The sequence below is a fragment of the Trematomus bernacchii genome, unplaced genomic scaffold (genome assembly GCF_902827165.1).
Source record: "Trematomus bernacchii unplaced genomic scaffold, fTreBer1.1, whole genome shotgun sequence".
NCBI classification, from domain to species: Eukaryota; Metazoa; Chordata; class Actinopteri; order Perciformes; family Nototheniidae; genus Trematomus; species Trematomus bernacchii.
Window position 1 is genome coordinate 16,386,648 of NW_022987973.1, and position 22,240 is coordinate 16,408,887.

Here is a 22,240-nt window from a genome sequence, read left to right on the forward strand (position 1 = left end):
GTTAATAATCGGTTGATGAAATGTTGAAAAATGGCCATCAAAATTTCCCACAGTGATATTTTACTCGTTTTGTCTGATCCCGAAACCCAAAACTATTCAATTCATCACCTGTTATTTTGAATGTTCAGTAAATATGCTTGCTTGGCAAAATACTTTAAGGATAACAACTTTGACCTCGATTTGGCATCCAGTAAATTGGTGTGGACATTGTATCAATGTTGTTGTATATTTTAGATGACAACCCTGCTTTTTACAATTTTTCCAGTAACATTTTAGTGTAGGCAGAGGAGAAGAACATTTGGCGAAGTTAGTACTAACATAATAAAATGTAATTACACTGCCAGCGAAAGTTATCTTCATCCTTCATGTATTATTGACAGGATGTGATGATTATAATGCAGACAGCATCAATAAATCCTAATGTCAAGTTCCCATCTAGCAAACCCACAGTAGCGGGGTGGGCTGTCCCATCTGTGCAGACATTTCACACATTCACTTGTGGAAAATCGTCCAAATTAGTCATGGATGTGAGGCTTTTGAAGGGTGAAAAGTGTTCAAATTGCCCACGATTAGTGTGCCAAGAAGGGATAGCAATAGAATATGAAAGACATTTCTTAAGAATAATATAATTACAGGAAAAGACAGCTGGTTAAACCAATATGAAATATTGCAGTATGTCCTGTAGTTAGTAACTCTATTTTGGATCTCATACAACAAAAAAGCAGCCTTTGTTTGCAGCCACTGCACACAACAAAAGAGGAGAAGTGGTTTCATTTGACTCAAGAAGCTTCTTTTGTCTGTCTCTCCACCACAAGAATGCATTGACGGAGCTTCATTTTTTGGCGTGAGCTGACTCTGTACAACGATTTAAAGGTTGACAAAAGATGCCTGTGTCTTTCTAATGAATGTGGCAACACTGGGAAATATTCTGAAACTGGATCTGTTCATTAGTATAAATCCCAGTGATATCGGTTCGCAACAGGAACTGGCGGGACAGGATTTAGGACTCTTGTCAGATCACTAGCAGCGTTGCCGGATGACATCAGGCAATCCTCTATTCAGCATTGTTCTTGGGATGTAGAGGGAAACTGGTGGGAGTGGTGTACACATGCAAATAGAAACATCCTCAGACCATGCGGCTGCTATTGTCTTTCCCCGTCCCTTTCGGTCTTGAACCAGACTGGAGAAATGGCATCCAGTAGTAGGCAACAATACTGTGGCTGATCACTTTGCCCTCACCCCAGCCTTCAAATGTTGCAGCCGTGGTGACATGGCAGGAGTAATACAGTTACTATGCAATTACAGTGTCAGCACATTGTTGTTATTTTTAAACCCTACGTATGATGCTGAAACTGTTTCCAAATTCGATTTCAGAGGGAAATGTAATGTTATCTCAACTCCATTTTATTTCTCCAACAGCAATTAAGTACTTACTCTTTCAGATCAAGAATTTAAATAATTTATGAAGAATAACTATGTATTGTAACAGAGTTACTATTTGTCCAGAATCAAAATCTAAAGAACTGAAGCAATGACGCAAATCACAAAGGAAAATAAGTCCATTGGTAATACAGATGTTTCTGTTTTTTTGTGGTTTATTTACCCTAAGGAAGCAAACAAAGAACAAAGAAATCATGGCTCCTCCTGTCTCTCTTGCTCTGAAAAAAACAAAAAATATAGACTCTCAAAGGTGCATGCTGGTCCTATACCTGCCTCAAGTCCAGCTAAACTAAAAACAATAAAATGATAATAATGTCTAATGAAGAAAATACCGGAAATAAATCCAACAGTCAAAACAATCTGAAAGAAGCCAGTTTGTATAATAATTAATTTACTTGTTAACTTGTAATGGAGTACGTTAGTTTGACATACATTGAAGTACTGCACATTTTACTTAAGTAAAGGATCAAAGTATCTAACCTCTCATTAAATGTATTTGCTTTTTGTCCCTTTTTTATTTTATATTATTGAATATATTTGGTTTCAGACTGCTGGTCACAAACATTCTACAGCGCGCAGCATACTGTAAGAACATCTCACTCTCATCCCATTCAAACGCAGATTGACTACTCCAGAACCACGGCTGTGTGGGCAGCATAATAGCAGCTTGTTAAAGAATTAATGTAGAACAGAAGAGCAGCAGAAAGCGGCCTGCGGGACGGTTAGAGGAGACTTGCCTGCTTTGAGCTCTCTTTACAAGGATACTCATTCATTGGTCACTGGGGTATGGCACAGAGAGGATATCTGTGTGTGTCCGGGTCTTTCTAGTCTCACGAGGTTTCACAGTATAAAAACACACACACACACACACACAAACAAACAGATGACGAGCAGGGGTGTGCAAACATTCACAAAACACAATCAGAGAAAAATAAATGACTTGGTATTCATTGAGGCAAATCACAAGACCTGCTGGTTGAGAGCATGATTCCCCTCAGGGTTAAACTTTGTAAGGTCAATTTCATTTGGGCATATTCTCAAATGTTTATGCCAAGTCGGACACATTACAAACATAACTGGATACCTGACAAACGTTCTCATAACAACCACCCTGAAAATGCCAGCTTACCTTCCCAGTGTCCTTTGAGGGACACTAGTCACAGACTTGCCTTCTCACACTGCAAACATCCACACTCCTTTCTCAGCGAGCTGCAAGAATCTCCTCTCTTCCTTCCTTCCCTTTCAAATCCAAGCAGCCAGTCTGTCTCTGATTCTCTCATGTTTTTCCTCCCCACTCCCCTTTAAACTCTCTCTTCTCCTCCTACTTGTACTGATAGCTGCAGGGCTAGCACTCCCCCCTTCCCTGCTCTCACCCTTCTCTCCCATCCTGCCACTCAGTCAGCCCTCTGTCTCTGTCTCTTTTAAAGTTCAGGCTCCAGCCCAGCCAGAAGTAGCTATTCAGCCTCTCTCCTATCACCACCTCTATGGAATCACAAGGCCTTTCTAAGCTGATTTGCTAAAACTCCCAGCTGTTTTCAGTCCTCTCTTCATCCTCCCCTCTTATAATCTCTTATCTCTACTCTCATCCTTCCGTCCTCAGGAAACCTGCCAAGGTTTTGTAATGACAGGTGGACACCAGAAAGAATGACAGCAACTGTGGCTCTTGTTAGCAACTACATCACTGCCAAAAACAGGGTGATTACATGTAGTTATAGTACAATGAAACAAAGACCTTCACACTCTCGCTTATAAAAAAAGTTGAAACATTAATAAAGAAGGAATGTGGAAAACATATTTTCAATAAGGAATTGTACAATATACAGTTGTCTCAAAGCTGAAATAAAATGTCATCAAATTCTCAGTGTCTGCATACAGTGGCTTACTGTACATTAGCTATATTCAGAAATCTAATATCTTGTCTTTGAAGTTTTCTTTTTCTTTTTTGTGTAATTTAATGGAAACCTGACAATAGCTGATTGGACAAATAATAATTCTCCCAACTCCCAATCCGAACAATTCAAATACTGTAGTATAAAAGCATGTATACATTTGCCCGGCATTTCATTTCAGAAATGTAACTGCTCAACTAAAATGATTGTTAGATATCATAATCATATAACGTTAAAAAACAGGGGTCATAATTTGTATTTTGTTTCCACATTTGGTTCTAAGTGAGAAAAAAGGCAGATTTCTTACACTTCATCCAATAAAACATGGCTGGGGTTTCATTTTTTCTTATACATTATAACTACTTGTTCCTGCTCTTACAAAAGTATCCTAAAAACAAACAAATAAAGTGTTTCTATAAATATAAGAACATAAGAGCTGTGTGAATTAAGTTTAATGTATTTATGGTTAGTTTGACCATCAGTGTTCATTTATATTTAAATAAATGACTCCAATACAATAACTACATTTTATCTATGAAAAAGAAACACTGGGCTTCTTTGCCAGGAATATGAGAGATTTTTAAGGACAGCCAGTACTAAACTTGAGTTTTAAATCCATTCATATGTACAGTATATTTACAGATTAAATTGAGGCAGAGATCATTGTATGAGTGACTCCAGCTCCTAAATCACAGCTTTTTCCTCAACAGAAACGCCCTGAAGTATCTGCTCTTCCCTGCTTACTATTTCTGAAACGACCAGATCGATTCACTGAGGCAACTGCAGCAGGTGTTGTAGTGAAAATGGCCTCCCCTGATGTTTGTCTGTGTGAAAATAGGTGGAGGCCCTGCAGGTTCACTATGAAGGGGGTTTGCCTTGGCCTCTTGGCTCGGTGTGTATGTGTGTCTCTGTGTGTAGTATGCTAGTCTTTATGATGTGGTGTACATGTGAGTCTGTTTATGTGCCTGTGTCCATGTCTGACCATGTGTTGTCTGTTTGCAGCAGTATACATTTACTGTGGTGTTCATGGCTGCCAGGCAGACCACTCCAGAGACCAGAGTGTGTTTATTGAGCTTTTCTTTGTCTTGCTTCAAGACACTGCTGCTGCTCTGTGCACACTCAATCTTCCCCTTTGAGGTTTAAACCCTCTTTCCGATATCCTAAAGGCAACAAATGGTTGTGTCTCGGTTACAAAAATCACCAAAATATGAAACTTATTGTCGAACAGCAACAAACAACAATCCAAAATACTTTGCTTTGCTTCTCCATCATCCCAGCTGCAGTCCAACATCCATTTTCTTCTCAAACCATAATCAGTCAATGGCAGCATACTGGCGCATTACAACCAATAAAAGACCATTCAGACTCCACCAAATCAAATCAATGGCTTAGATTATTCTAATCAAGAGTTTCTCAATGTTGGTGCCAAATAAGGAAGTAGAGCTATTTGAGCTGGTACTCAATAGATACAAAAGGGAAATCTGCAGGGCGGCTGCATGTCTTGTCACTCAGACATGGTGAAGTCCTGTCAAGCCACCATGTCATGTTCTGTCCGTTCCTCCTTTCCCTTGGCAGCGACACTGTACAGTCATTTATGATGACTTCCCTTCTCTGCGAGGAGTAAATATCACAAAAAGCGAGACATCCTATAAGCTCTTTTTTCTCTCAGTGTGAAGTGCGATGTTACACAGGAAGTGTCACAGCTTGGCTGAAAGAGCAGGAATATTTTGTACACTGCTATGGCAATGCCTGATGGGACAACAGTGGTTCTAAAATGGCTTTTGTGTGTTGTGAGGCTGCAGATTATTAGAGAAAAGTATTTGCATTTTACCAGCTGTCAGCTCACAGTCAACAGCAATCAATGGTCATTACCAGCGCTGCAATACTTGGAAATTCTCATAGAAGCTGATTTTTTTCTTCTTTTCGCTCACAAACTAATGATTCTTGAACTTTAATAAAATCACCAAAATAGCAGGTGTGATGTATTCTGAATTATGTTAAGTATGGAAAGTAGCTACAAGGAACAAACTGCAATTGTCTAGAAATACTTGCTGGAACAGAGGCTATAGGCTCGACGTGAAATCATGACTCTCTATAAGCAAGGCATTAAGCAAATCAAGTTCAAGTCTCCGTTTGGCAAAAGAGACTGGCAGCTGTTAAGTCATGTGAAAAATATGAGCAAAAAAACAACCTAAACAGATGAAAGCCATGCATCCTACGTTTGCTTACAACCTCATATACAGTACACACAAAAGTGGTCAAAAGGCGCAGCTAACTCTGCAGGCCATAGCAGCAAATGGAATAAAGTACAGTGGAGAATAGATTTAACACACCTGCTCCAGCAGACCAAAGTGAATCCATCTGGATTTTTGTCTGTTTTTCCAGATGGCCAGTTCAGGAATGTTGGCAAGGTAATCTTTTATTCAAGCCTAATTTCTATCCTTTGAAAAGAGAGGTCACAGCAGCTCTTGGAGCTCACTCAGTCTCCATTATCTGGCCCATTAATGTCAATTATATCAATTCTGGAGTTTCTCAAACAATTAAGAAGACAAACAACACACCAGAAACGCTCAACAGTAATACATCACATTAAAGTGTGCCATAAGGTCAAGTTAAAGGGCAACATCTTCCCATCATTAATGTCAGACCTTAAGCCCATGTGAGGGTAAGTACTCACTTGGCAGGTGAAGGGTTGGGGTGGTGCTACGTCTACTCCATATGTCCATCTGCAACTACTGTGTAACCCTGTATTACAAAGCCTTTAAATTGGACCTCCGGGATGTCTCTTGAAAGGTCACAGTGGAGCATTGCAGGTGCAATTCTTTTACTGTATGCAGGCTGAATAAAATCCCATATTATTTGTTCAATTGAAACTACTGATGTTTAACATTTCAGTGGTTGGTTATTTTCTTAATGTTTGAGACCTTTAATAGTGAGGAAGATATTTTAAGTGCTTCATTTGGTCATTCAATAATAAAACAGTAAATTAGCTGTACTGAAAGATTGTCACTGATGTGTAGTTGTCATAATGTCAAAGTACATTTAGCCCCATTTGTGACCTTAGCAGACCATATGTCGATCTATCTGTCAGACATTCATGATCCCCAGAGGATGAATCCCACTGACTTTAGAGTCCTCCTGACATTTATGGTTCAGAGTAAAGCATCTCGACAACTACTAAATGAATTTCTACAGACATTCAATGTTCCTATGGGAAGAAATTGTAATGTTTTTAAACGACTTTACCAACTGATCCTCAGACTTTTTATCCAGCGCCATAATCAGGTCAAACATTAAACAAATGACATTTCGCATCAGCCTCAGCTATATTTTGTGTTCAGTGCTAAATAGTAAACGTACTAAACCAGTATGCATAACATTGCACCTGCTAAAAATCAGCTTGTTAAATTGCAATTTTGAGCATTTTAGCTTGCTGATGCTAACATGGCTGCAGTCTTGATATACAGACTATGTCAGCCACTGCTCCAATGTACCATAGCTAGTGTAGTGAAGTGTGGAAGAGTGGAAGGAAGCGATTGCTGTAGGTGTTACATTGTGTGTCAGTTTGCTCGAAAGATAGTGGTGGTCTTTGCGCCATACTGTAGATAGTTGGATGGTGTAACAGCAGCCAGTGCGGTTTGAGTTTTGGAGTGTGTTCGGTATTACTAGACGATAATAACATGAGAAACAGGAGCTCAGCTAATTGCTGCTCTTAGGCCTTAAGCAAGCCCCATTAAGTAGCGGTAATGGTGGCAAAGAGCCCACTGCTCAAGGACAGCAAGCCCAGAAACCCAGGTGAAGGGCACTTGTACAGAGTACATGTAGGAGGAGGGGGTGTCCAGGAATCCATCCATCACCCCAGAATGTATAGGATGTTAAAGACAGGAGTGTTATTATCAAAGTATAAATATAGATACACAGTATTTGCTAGATATGCTTACAAACAGTAGTCTTTTCGAGAATATTTTATAGTTAAATACAAATGGACAAATTGTTCCCAATTCCACTTTAAAGATCAGTCATCAAAAACAATACCTAAATTACTAATAGCCCCTTTGCTTGCCTTTCCTTCTCCCCAAGGAGCTACTGCCAAATGCTTGTTGGAGCATAATGGCGTGAGCTGGGCCTCAAACCCTGAATGGCAGAAGGGGGGTAGTAGAATCAAGGTGAAGAAAAAGCCCAGATGAAAGACAGAAAACTAAAAAAGAGGACAAATAGGACAGTGACAGAGGAGAAACAGATTTATATCTGCCTCCCCTATAGTGAAGCAGAGTCTGCCTAAAAGAGCGAATCAGGTATATAAGGTGAAAGAGAAGAGACGATAAGAAAAGAGAGAGAAAGGGAAGGGGAAGACCAAGAAAGAATGATGAATAAAGTAACAAAGAAAAAGGCAGACAGAGAAAAGGAGCAGGGGAGGCTTTTATCAGACAGATTAACTCCCCTCTGTCAGACCACCTGCCTGCAGCACAAACACACACAGGCACACGAGCACATGTATACGCACACACACACGTAAGTATATGCACAACGTGGTGGACATCAGTTTGAGCAAAAAGAAAATATAATTTGAATTGTGCTCTATGCATATTCTTGCAAACCTTTATACAGAAGCAACACTAAAGAAAGTTGATTTATATCATAGTACACAAATCTCATCAGCTCTAAAATCCCTCTGGCAGTGGTTCAAATTGAGAAAGCCAAATGGCACCGAGCCCAAGATGGCGGAGAGGGAAATGAAGGACCACTTTCATCAGATTATTGAAATACATCACTGACGCAAGACCATAGAAGCAGCTCTGTGACATCATACATTATTTGGTGAGTTATGATTTAATATTTGTTATCAGATTGCACTCTAAAAATTCAAGTTGATTGCTAATGGAGCACGCCTGTACCTGCAGGCGGATTAATCCTTTGGTCATTTAACCCTGAACCTGGAGAGTGGCATTGTCATTTTTTTTAACAAGATATCTAAAGTGTGCTAAGGTGTGCTTGTTAGTCTGTGGTGTCTTTGGTCTAATCGAGTCCACCAACAAAGCAGCTTCCAAAGGCTTGTGCATACTTTTGGCTTCATGCGGTTGAGAATGTGGTTCAATTCTTACTACATTGAATGGTCATGTACAACATTTGAATTTTGTTGCATGCATGCACAGCTTAACCCTGGAAGTTTGCACCTGGGCTTTTCCTACTATGACAAGTCAAAATGTCTGCTGTGAAAAAGGCTTAGTTACACATTCTAATAAGAAAGCCTTGCCAGAGGATACAATATAGAGAAAACTGGGCAGCAACGACTCTCTTTTTCCAATAACCATCAATCAAACCATTTACTGTTTCAAATATAAGTCACCTCTTATATTTCAAAATCGTCTGATCTTTGTAACATATGTCTGGCTCATTTGTTCACACTTCTGGGAAAAGCTACTTGTTCTTCCAAACTGAGTGAGTGAAAAAACGTTGCAGTTCAGAACCACAGAGGCGATTCTACCAAACTCTATCGACGACCAGATGGACTGAACGTCCTAGAAGAGGAAGAGATACCAGCTCTTCTATCACACAATCTATCCCTCGTCTCTCTTCTCTTTCTACTGTGTCCTCTCACTATCTATTTTTTCTCCCTCTGTCTCTGTTCGCAGGATTGGAAGATGGCAGGCGTGAAAAAGGAAACCTAAACAGAGAACGTGGCCAAGCCGGGTGCCAGACCATCTGCCTGGCCAAGGACTTCACCATTGTGGACCGTAGACGTCTGAACCTTGGCAACAAGGACTTGTGCTGCTAGAATACTGATCTTCTTATCATTATGTGATACTGCTTGGAAAGACATATGAGAACATGAGAATGAAACCAGAAGAACCAGAATTAAAAACAATATAACCATTTTAATTATTATTCACAATCACCATTTAGAAAATGAATCAGAAGAGCATAATCTTGGTGCCGAAAAAAGAGATGAGTTGGATATCTGCATAAGACAATGTTAACAAGCAAATCATTTTTGGCCAAGCAAGTTTGTGAACATACAAAGCATTTTACTTATACTGAATATTAAATAAACTGTAGGAATAACCCAATAATAGGAGGATACACAAGAGTAACAGTCTAAAGAATTGCTGGTGGTCCCCAATTCCTTACATCATAAGGTATGAAAGTATTAGAGGAACAAAAAATATGATGTAATTGTTTTCTTTTATTGTTGGGACCTTTATTGTTGGGACCTTTTCAATGGGACTAAACATGTAAAGTTGAAAGAATGGTGCAAGATGAACTTGAGTATCCAACTTTTAAGGAATTCACCTTCAGAGGAGCAGTAATGAGTAAATCTCAGGATTGATCTGCTTTAAGATTTCTTCACCGAAAATTATTCATTAAGCCAGTCCTTTCCGTAGTAGTTGAGATATCTTGCTATAGAACACAAGTATTTACCGACTGACAGAAGGTGCAGATGCCGGAAACCGGTAGCAAAGGATATTATAGAGCCATTTGTCGGATACAGATACAGAGGGCAATGAGATAACGAATGTCCTTCTACAGGAAACTGGTACGTCAATATCATATTAGAGGATCAGGTCAGTTCTCTGTAATCTCTTTACAGTTAATTACAATTTAATGGAATAGTTGAATCTTCGACGGTGGGTTAAAGATCCTGACAATATTAAGAGGGCTAGTTGGGCCAAAAAATGTTTCTCCTTGTTGGATCTTCAACACAAATGAATGATGTCACATGGCATGTCACAATGTATTATCATTGATGGGATACAAAGAGGGCAAATATGAGAGAGACAAACAGATTCTTGCACCTTTGCCAGCTTTAAAGTGGGGGCAGGGAAACTCCAGATGTTCCCGTTTATTCAGGGGGGAGGTCATGAGCAAAGAGATTCTAATGGGTTTGTCTACCACAGTAAGCAGGTTTAACCACAGAATAGTATTACAAGTCAAACTGGTGTAGATCATTATAGGCTTGCTGATGAAGGAGATTGTGCTTGTCACCTCCCTGTGGTTAAATCTACTTTATTGCATTTCATTTTCATTTTTCTGTTTCAGTAAAGAAAGAAAGGCACACCTACTCTGCACCTACAGTACACAGACACACACAGCAAGACCGAAAGAAACAGACAGTAATAGCCTTTGCACACACGTGTGGGCATGTCAAGCCACATTTCAAATGACAGTATTCCCATATGTGGGTGAAGGTTAATGTGTTGTGAATTTGACCTATTTCATAGAAGCCACTTTGTTGATGAGATCACATGGATAATACTGAACTAGAACGCTGCTGTCATTCTACATCACGTGCTATGCTTATTATATTAGTTTCCATTTGGTTTATTATATAGTTTATATAAGGGCATGCTACTCACATGGCAGGACATTGTTTGGCTTGCTAGCAATGAGAGGGATATCTATCATATGGTCAGTCATGCACAGCTTTCCAGTCTGTTGCATTGATCTGTTTATTGCCAGCCTGTCAATTGGGCCTCTGCAGCACAGTAGACCTACGTGTCCCAGTTTAAAAGGCAGCTGTGAAACACAGGCCTCATTTCACTGTACTATATGGAGACAAATATTTAATTCTGGCTGTTATTCCAACAGGGATTCTTTATTGGCACAATCTACTCCCTGCTGGATCTGCTCACATTCTGAGTAGTGTTTAATAATAATGGCTCAGTGATGAAACATATTTAGAGTACACATTTACTGTATTAGATATATTTAAAGCTGTTCTATGCAGTACATTGTTGATGTATTCCTCTGATGACTTGTCATGTTGTCCTTGAAAATAAAAGTATGTTTGAGTAATGCCATAGGTACAAAAAGTTAAATTGAACAGAAATATTTAGCATTAAGCAGTAATGCCAACTTCACCTAGCAAATGTATTTCATTCCTCTAGAGCACTTGAAGATAAAGGAGGACCATTAAACAATTACATTTGCACCACACAGGGACCTGCTGTACTGCTTTCATGCAGGCCTTCCTTTGCTGCTAGCCTCAGCACCTTTCCACTGAAAAACCTAAACAGCTTTTTTCCCCTGACAATGTGGAATAATGTGTCTTTTAGCCTTTATCCCCTTACACTCAGAGGAGTTCCCAGCTCCCATTCTTCATTGTCAGGAGCATTGCCAGGCTACAGTCCTTACTTTGTGGAACACAAGAATGCAAAGATTAACAGGAAAAGGACTAAAATACCTGGCCTGCAGTTTTTTTCAATGATTCTTCATAATTTAAAATGACCTTATCCGTCAACATAATTTGGTCTCCTAACAGTTGAGTGGGAAACATTCTGTGAGCCTGGTCATTGAATCAGTTTATATTAATAAACTCAGCAGAGCTCTTCTGTTGACACCATCTCCCCCAGATCCCATTGCCTCAGTAAGATGCACTCACCAACTAATAGCAATCACTAGAGCCAGACGAGCACTGTCTTACCATCTTTCTGCTTATGAACACTGACAATACAGCAGAGGTAAGACCCACGTCTTCCCCTGCACCACCTGGCATCTGATCTCTCCGGACGTCAATTCAAATCAAACAAGCCTGATTGCATTTGCCAAACTCATTTAAACAAACTGCTGACACACCAGGCTGTATCAGTGGCTCCGAGCTGACACTTTCACCATACTGTAGCCTGTATAAGAGGCTTATGTATTTATGGTTCATGTGATCTCCTCATGGCTTCATGAGTTAGTTCAGGACAGTGAACCACCATGACCAACTACCCTTTAAATTACATTTATTTGCTTTTTGTGGATCTTATTTTTAGCAGCAATGAACAGATCATAGCACAGATTGTTGAGAAGTTAATAAAATATGTTCCGGGAAAATATTAAATATGTTAGATATAAAGGAGAGAGAATAGTGGAGACATTTAGTCAGAAAGAAAAAAACAAGGAAAGGCAAATGGAATAAATGAAGTATTTTGTGCTGAAGAGACAAATATCTATATTTACACTGCTATCAGTGCCCATAGGCGAAACAGAGCTGAATGTGACACTGATCCTGGAGAATGTCTGTCTGTGTGTGTTTGTGAGAGTGTGGGTGGTGGTACCATCCATCGTGGATGTGCTCTCTCTGGTCGCCCCACTCCCCACTCATTGCTCTCTTATGTTCAATCAACTCTCAAACACCCAACTCAGTGTAGAACACACAGTACTTCCGCCTATAGTATAATGCATACAAAGATACATTTTGAATGTTTGAATGTGTCTCTTGTTTGATCATGTAGTTTAAGACATCACAGTACATTGTCCCTGACGACCATATGAGAAATAAACAAATCACAAAACATTAGGCGGCGGCATCGATGATAGAACATACCTCGAATGCGAGTTGACATTGGACTAGCATACAAGAAATTACAAATGCAGCGCAGTACATCCTACAGTTCTGGTATAGTCAGCCTCATGCCTGGAAATGTGATGTGGGATAAAATTACATAAGTAGATTCCACAACACCTCATCAAACTTCCCAACCAGGCAACGAATGTTTCAGTGAGAAATGGACCACCCTGGTTCTCACTGCAGTGGCACTGCATTTGCCAGCATAGTAAACATGTACTGACCACTGCAGCTTCACCAGTGCAATATCAGTTACACTCACAAGAAATGTAAAGTGAATTACTTTCTCAGTGCCTAGGTTTACTAAACTTAACAATTTGATCTAGAAGCCTCTGTATATTTATTGATTTCATTTTCTTATTCATTATTAAATGGATTGGTTTCTGGGCATGATTCAATTTTTTTATGACGTGCTATGGCCGGTTATAATAAATTTGTACTTAAAGTGGACCTTTCATGCTATATTTGAATAATATAGTGTAGGACCATACCTATATAAGGCATATTTATACTTTTTTTTTTCAAAATACCAAACAGATCATGCATTTTAGCCATGCCTCATTTCGCTCAATTTGAAATGTTTTAGCTGTTTTTGCAAGGGCTGATTCTGTGAGAACAGCACCACCTACAGGCCTGGCATATGTACTACAGCGTCTCCAGGGCTTTCGAACGGCAATGGCCATGGCTGTCTCCTCCTGATTGGTGGAGTTGGCCCAATAGCCGTAGCGCCACCGTCCTGACGTCAGGACAGTGTTCAAATCTGGATCAGTTTTTATCAGATCCGTTGCAGCCCCTTTTTTAGAGATTTGGGTATGGAGGAAAATAGAGAGGGTTGTGTTCTCTGACACTTGGTGAGTTCCCTGGAACACCGGGGACACATATTCATGTATAAAAGACGTACAAAAGTGCATTTTGCATGATAGGTCCCCTTTAAAGTAATTCCTGAGAACTAGTAACACCACTAAATCAGTCCGGTAATAAAGAATGAGAAGAAAAAAAACACGCTGACTGGACTTTAAGAAGCTGACATGTTTTCATTTTTTCAAGGGGTGTTGGTGTTTGTTGTATTACTGTAAGTCTATCCTCATTGATATGAACAGGATGTGCCAAATAATATAAATAACTGTCAGTACATTGAGTTTAGTGATCAAACTAACATCCTTACAGCTGCTGCAAGGCATTCCGTCTGTTTCAATACGCCAATCCAGAGACAATATGACAAGAAAGCCTTTTGTGTCACTATAATCTGTTGAAATGGCAGCAAGAGTTTAAGGGTGAACAAAAGAGAGAGACAAAGATAGAAAAAAAGAGACAAAGACGGACAAAAACGACTTGTCTTTATCAGTCTATAAAATAAAAGTAGGAGACATTTACAAAGGTAGAAAAGAGACGGGAACACATTTGAGATCATTTTGGAAAAAATACATTTAAAGGGGACCTATCATGCAAAATGCACTTTTGTACGTCTTTTATACATGAATATGTGTCCCCGGTGTTCCAGGGAACTCACCAGGTGTCAGAAAACACAACCCTCTCTATTTTCCTCCATACCCAAATCTCTAAAAAAGGGGCTGCAACGGATCTGATAAAAAAACTGATCCAGATTTGAACACTGTCCTGACGTCAGGACGGTGGCGCTACGGCTATTGGGCCAACTCTCCACCTATCAGGGGAATGTGGGGTTGGGCCACGGCCGGCCATTGCCGCTCGAAAGCGCTGGAGACGCAGTAGTACATATGCCAGGCCTGTAAGTGGCGCTGTAGTCTGCCACAAAAGCAGCGAAGAAGACTTTCCGTGCATGGTTGCCATGGTTACCCTTCTGTTTATTCTCCGCTGTGGCTTTTTTTCTCCCTCCCCGAGGCAAGCGTTTGCTCTTGCTGCTGTATGCAATCCCTCCCCGTCGAGGCAAGCACTGTAATTATCTCCGGTTAGTCCACCAGCAGATGACAAACACCCCACCTCTCCGCCTCTTCCAAGGAACGAGCGGACCGTGCAGCAGAGTTTCAGTTAGGTTTTGATTCGCCGGTCCGTTAAAGTTGAAATCTTCCGCACAAAAGGTCTTCTTTGTTATTTATTGAGCTTTAAAACAAATGAATAACGACTCTATATAATAAGATAATAAAACACGGAGGACGGAGATCTATTTTTCTCCCCCTCTTCTGACTTGATCAGAGGATGCTCCCCTCTCCTGCAGGGGGGCGTGGTCAGCTGCAGCTCACAGAATCAGCCCCCTGCAAAAACAGGGCTGGAGAACAGCAAATAGAGCGAAATGAGGCATGGCTAAAATGCATGATCTGTTTGGTATTTTGAAAACAGAAACGTATAAATATACCTTATATAGGTATGGCCCTACAATATATCATTTAAATATAGCATGATAGGTCCACTTTAAGAAAGGATTGCCCAGTGAGAAAAGGGAGAGGATAGAAAAGTGTTCAAAACCATCTAGGAGTGATCAACGCAGCAAATTATTGAAAACATTATTGAAGCTTACAACCAGTTTCTTCACGTGTTAAAACCAAAGCGTCTTTGGAATAAAGTCAATACTTCCTCTTATTCATATTTAATATTGAACACCAGAATATGAGCATTTCAGGGTGAACAACATGTTTACCACACATTCTCTCCTTACACACAATCATACTGTACATAGTTGCTGTTACTGTCTCTATTTCCTTGCCCCAGGCCCAAAAAAAGGAAGCACATCCTATATCCTCGTTACACACAAACCCAATCTCAGTTGGAGGGGAAAGGGATGCTGGTAATGGTCGCTCTCCACTGGATCTTTATTTCCACTGGAGGATATTCACAAATAATTTCACAATATTTCCTCCTCTTTTATTTAAGCAAGCTCCCAAAGGAATCTAAAAATGAGCACTTGTATCCAACACAAGCCATAACAAAGCTGTACGCTGTGCATTTTCGCAATAAATGTAATTCATACTTTGCAGAGAAAGTCAACTATTATATAAGTCATGACATACGTGAATGTGTTTGCGGTGGAGGAAAGATGTATGCAGTGACAAAATGAAGAAGAGTTTCCTAAACTTTTTAAATAATACAACAGGCTTTTATACGACACACACACACACACACACACACACACACACACACACACACACACACACACACACACACACACACACACACACACACACCACACACACACACACACACACACACACACCACACACACACACACACACACACACCACACACACACACACACACACACACCCACACACACACACACACACACACACACACAGCACACACACACACACACACACACACACACACACACACACACACACACACACACACACACACACACCACACACACACACACACACACACACACACACACACACACACACACCCACACACACACACACACACACCACAACACACACACACACACACACACACACACACACACACACCACACACACACACACACACACACACACACACACACACACACACACACACACACCACACACACACACACACACACACACACACACACACACACACACACACAGCAGGGTAAGGAAGCTTTCTGACAGGCAATGAGCTCATGAGATCTGAATGTCTTCCTGTGGTGAATGCTTTTTTTGTGGCTTTCTCACAACGACGTCCCTTTTTTCCTCCTTTTTCTCACACTTTTTGTCTGCTCCCACTCTTTACACAGACACAACTTGCTCTCCGTTCATGTTTATTTTTTTATCTGCTTAATTTAGTGTGAGGATAAAAAAGAAAAAGCTGAATTCTGGGTTTAGGCTTCTTAATCTGCTAAACTGTTGTGTATTTTCCTGCTTCAAGAATAGCAGGTTTTGGGTTGCTAGGTTGTGGATCTAGCTCTCAGTTTAATGTCTCTGTCTGTGTGTCAGTGTGTGAGAGAGCGTGCGGGTAAACATTAAGCTTGACAAATGGCCAGTGGTTTAAATCAGACTCAATTAAGATTTATGGTGGGCGAGGAGCCCCAAGTAAAGAATTCAAGACAGTTTGAGTGTGGAAGTGCTTGTATTTGTCTGCATGAATGTAGAACTACAGCAAATGTTTATTATCCCTTTTTGATTGGAAAAATAAATCATTATAAATGCATATGGTCACTGAGATTTGTCAGAGCATTCATGTCTCTAAACATTTCTTGAATCATGTAATGCTCTAAGAGTCTTAATAGCCAGTTGACAGCAGAAGCTGTACCATAAACACACTCAACACAGCTGGAATGCTACTTTGAATTATATAGAATTCACGTCAGCATGGTTAAATATAAAGTTTCTGATAGGGACAAACAAGAGTGTACATATGTGTGTTCTTGTGCTTCGGGGCTGAGTTTAAGACCCACATAGTCAAGACATCAATACACTTTAAAAGTACTGCAATAGACAAAAGAGCACATTTTTGGCTCTCACATGTATAGAAAAGCAGGTAGTTTTGATAAAAAGCCAAAAAACAACAAAATAACAGGTTTTGACATCAGCAGCTCTTTCACAGGGTTCAAATTAAGAGACCTTATTAAGCATTCATTTAGGAGAGCGTAATAGTTGAGTAAAATTATTCACAAAATCCTATTTGAGGGCCAAGCTTTTAGTTTAAAGGTTAAAGTTCAAATAGGATTAGGGCGAGGTTAGGGTTGCAGTGCAGATGGTTAAGGTTAGAGTTATGAGCCAGAAAATGAATAAAATCAAAAAGGGTCTCTCAAGTATAGTAACACACACATACGTAAGTGTGTGTGGCTGTGTCCTCTGGGAACAGACATTCATATATCACCACATGGACTCCCTTTAGAGCTTTTCTGCTGGTGTCTAAAAGGAACAAAAAGATTTACTCCAAAGGCCAGTCCTCCCCCTCCTCATCTCGGTCACTCCTCTCCTCCTCCCCACCCCCCTCCCCAGCACCCTGCTCTTTCTGTGGTATCCAACCAAAATCTACTGGACCATTTCAGGAGTTGCATTACAGCTTTCTATTAAAAAGGGTTATTTAAAAGAAAAGTCCAAATGATCTGTTTAACCTTTTCCTATAGCAGCAGCTTGCCGTTATGCTTTATGGCACAGTTGCTGGTCAGAAATGAGTTTGGAAATGAAAAAGAGTTCAGTCCTTCTGTTCTTTTATTTCCCAACGACTCTGGCTGGAGGTCGTTAGGCACACGGAGGGTTGTGTGACCCCGTCCTTCTGGAGGTCAGTTTCTTGCACATATGAATCCCGCTGTGGCCATTATGCCTCTCCCTTGAGCCCTGTGGACTGAGACCAAACTTAAACTGACAGCAAGGTAACTCAGGGCAACAATTAATGCGAGGGCTAGCCTCTGTTGCCTGTCTGTGTTGTTGGAGGATACAAATAGTCTTTTATTAAACAAACTGAATACTGCTCAGGGTTTTTACTGTATGGGTTTGCCTTCCTACGTTTAGCTTATGTAATCGAGCAGCTGGCTGCTGCAGGCTTTCATTGAGATCTTTGAGATGAGGTCAAACAGCCTTGAGGAAGGATGCAAAAAGAATCAGTTTCAGGTCAAAAGACAGCAGATAAACAGGTTTGTCCTTTTGCTGATATTACAAGAACTCCAATACTCTGTACCGATTTAGTAGTAGCAATGGAAGTTCTCCACCCACCTACACTGTGTCTTCCAACTCACATTTGGGCCTTCCCACCCACGTCCACACACAGACATTCACACAATCACAAGGCAAATAAGAACAGAGTGTCCAGATATAGTAATAATAATAATAATAATAATAATAATCTTATGCCGTGCCCTGGTGTGCCAGCTGTGTTGGAAGTTTTCTGCCACACAGAGCAACATGCTGTATTCAGCACTAAGGATCTCACTCAATTCAATATTCTGGATAAATACTACATTCAATTGAATATTGTGGATATTTTCAGATCATAGTCATGTGTAATGTGTCATCATTTTGCAAAAAAAAAGGCTTATAGTTCCATATCTGCAAAGCAGTTTTCCAATGGAAAATACAAATAATTACAAGAACTGCAAAAAGTATTATGTAAGCAAAATGTCATTTTTTTGGTAAATGGGCAAAAAACATATTTTTGACCTTTTTTCATTTAAAGGTACTTTTTTATTTTTGCACAACCAGCTGTTAAAATTGAGATTGAAAACTAATTTGTGGGGTGTAATGTAGAGCACTAACATGCATACCACGTCACTGTTATATTACTGAGTCACAGGCCTGTGTTAAACGTCATTCCCCTTTCAAACACTTTCCTTCGTGCATCTCTGGGATTACTTTTAGAGAAAACTAATGTGAAAATGCTTTTTCTTGGATTCTCCCTAGGAACTCCTCAGCAGTGTTGAGTACTAGCAGCATTTGGCATAGTAACACACAGTTTATTCCTCTCATAAATCTTCAGTATAACAGCAGAAGTCAGGGAATGCATTACCCTCGGGTAATATATGAATCATATTTTGACTTTCAATCTGACGCATTAAGATATTTGGTAGCAATATCCAGTAAAATCCTCCAGGCCCAAAGAATGTTATTGCCAGTAGACTAAACGTTAAAAAGCTAAAGAGCTTATGGTCCCGTCTCACAGAGGACTCAGTCCAGTTAGGCCACGAATCAAAGCAAAGGCCATGGATTTATCTCGCAATGACCTATTTTCACTGTCAGCATTTTATCAGAGGACAAAATGGTAGTTTCTGGCTTTGTTTGCAGTTGTTTATCACAGTGTGCATGTTACTAAGACTCATTTTACATTCTTACAGACATTCTCATGCATTGTCAGCTTTGCATTCATCCCCATTGCGAAAAACATTAAGAATGTAGTTATAGCTTGCAAAGTCAGAAATACAATGTGAAGTTGTGTTATGGGATTAAAGTTTCCAAAGGCCAAGTCTTGTAACATCTCTTGCAGGAACATCGCTTAAGTGAGATGCATAGCAGCCTAAACAACATTAAATAAAGACTGCGTTAAAAATAAATTGTGTTTGCTCTGCATTGGTTGTTTGCTATTTTGCCATAAAGAAATGGACTAAATTGTAAAACAGCAATATTTTAAATCTGGTGATGTATAAACTTTTTATAACCAAACGGTTTGTTGATGCAGAATGTTTAGCAACTTATAACATACTTTAAAGGGGACCTATCATACAAAATGCACTTTTGTACGTCTTTTATACATGAATATGTGTCCCCGGTGTTCCAGGGAACTCACCAAGTGTCAGAAAACATAACCCTCTCTATTTTCCTCCATACCCAAATCTCTAAAAAAAAGGGGCTGCAACGGATCTGATAAAAAACTGATCCAGATTTGAACAGTGTCCTGACGTCAGGACGGTGGCGCTACGGCTATTGGGCCAACTCCACCAATCAGGAGGAGACAGCCACGGCCATTGCCGCTCGAAAGCGCTGGAGACGCTGTAGTACATATGCCAGGCCTGTAAGTGGCGCTGTAGTCTGCCACAAAAGCAGCGAAGAAGACTTGGTTACCATGGTTACCCTTCTGTTTATTCTCCGCTGTGGCTTTCTTTCTCCCTCCCCGAGGCAAGCGTTTGCTCCCACTGCAATGCAATCCCTCCCCGTCGAGGCAAGCACTGTAATTCTCTCCGGTTAGTCCACCAGCAGATGACAAACACCCACCTCTCCGCCTCTTCCAAGGAACGAGGGGACCGTGCGGCAGAGTTTCAGTTTGTTTCGCCGGTCAAGATGTCCGTTAAAGTTTAAATCTTCCGGACAAAATTTGAAAAGTGCCGGTCAAAGGTCTTCTTTGTTATTTATTGAGCTTTAAAACAAATGAATAACGACTCTATATAATAAAACACAGAGATCTCTTTTTCTCCCCCTCTTCTGACAGCCCAGCAGCTGATCAGAGCACGTCTCACCTCTCCTGCAGGGGGGCGTGGTCAGCTGCAGCTCACAGAGATCAGCCCCGTAGACAGCAAACAGCACATAGAGCGAAATGAGGCATGGCTAAAATGCATGATCTGTTTGGTATTTTGAAAACAGAAACGTATAAATATACCTTATATAGGTATGGCCCTACAATATATCATTTAAATATAGCATGATAGGTTTCCTTTAAGTATGTCACCTATTTTTGTATTAATCAAGTATGCAGCATATCACGTACCGATTTATTATTCTAAGGAGATAATCCTCCTCCTATAAATGTGCTTATGTGTGTAATGATGCGTTGTTCGGTTAAAACACAGTGCTTATAGGCCAACATGTACATTATAGCTTTTTCAAAGAGATGTCATCACTGCCATATTTATGTTACAGGTGTAAATGTATATGCCCCCATTGCAATTCATTGTAAATCCATGCAGACACAAAAGGTCATAGACCATAATGGTGATCTGATACTAAGTAGGCATTGCAGAGACTGTCTCTCCAGAACATTGTCTGTGTGTCTGTGTGTGTGTGTGTGTGTGCTGAGGGGTAGAAGGCTGTTTAGCCCCGTCAGCAAAGCAGCTCTTGTCCTGTATCACTCCCAAGGTGACTCTCTGCTGTTGGCAGGCAGAGCCCTGAAAACACACTCTCTCTCTCTCTGCTTCTCCTACACACCAATAATCTTTTAGATACCACTTGATAATGTGCTCTTGTGTCTTTTTTTGAGATGTCAAAGTACATTTTTTACTTTCCTTTTTTTCTCTTCTCCATCCTCACCTCATTTCCATAATTGCGGGTAAGAAATAAAATGCTAGCAATGACAATAAAACTCATGGGTGTATTCATTAAAATTCTGTACAATGCATGTGGCTTTGTCTACAGTCAGACTTAGGCTTTGGCTCAGTGCCAACACACAAGCACATGACCTTTTCCTCACTCAGTTCTCGTAGTGGAGAGCATCCACCTACACAGCCGCAAACACACCTCCCACACAATCTCTCTCACAGGAAGACAAATTTTACTTTGAGAGGCTTCGTCTGTGAATCTGTGTGAGAGATTTCAGCCTGGAAATCAAAACTAAGCCATTCTGTGTTAACATAACTTCCGTGTAGACCCTGCAGGTGTGTGACTGCAAGTGTTAGTAAATAGGCCATTGTCCTCTGTCTTCAGTAGGTCATCTATTTTAGTCCAGGTTAATTCTCTACATGGGAGTAGGTGTGCTAATTTCCTCTCTCTGTGTGTCTTCCTGTTTCTCTGTCTCTCTATTTGTCTCTCTGGCTCTGTCTCTCCCTTTCTGTTAATTGATAAAGAGGATTTAACCGGAGACTGCGGCTTAAAGCAGAGACTGCATCCACCAATACTCACTTTGGTGCACACAAACAGTCAACCAGGAGAGGTAAAACGGCTACTTTAAGATCAGCTTAGGACTGTTACAAACACACACAAACATTTGTGCTGTTATCACTTGAGAGGACACTGAGTTGACAACTACTCTAAGAAGATTGACCATATTCGTCTTTATCTAACCCCAATACTTACCATTAAAATAATTGAACCCTAACATTAAGCAAAACCCAATTCTAAGCCCTAAAATTGGTAGTTTGCCTAATGTGATACTGCTTTCCACCCATTAACTAGGCTGAGTCTCCTAATGTGACAGTTAAACAGCATGTATTCATTTGACTGACACTTTTGTCCAAAGCAAAGTGCTATAATGCAAT

General features: G+C 40.3%; 1 protein-coding gene across 1 annotated transcript in view; it reads right to left on the bottom strand.

Annotated features, from left to right (window-relative positions):
- The window catches only part of LOC117471230 (coronin-2B-like), a 41,156-nt gene that overhangs the window by 17,969 nt on the left and 947 nt on the right, over nucleotides 1-22,240 (bottom strand).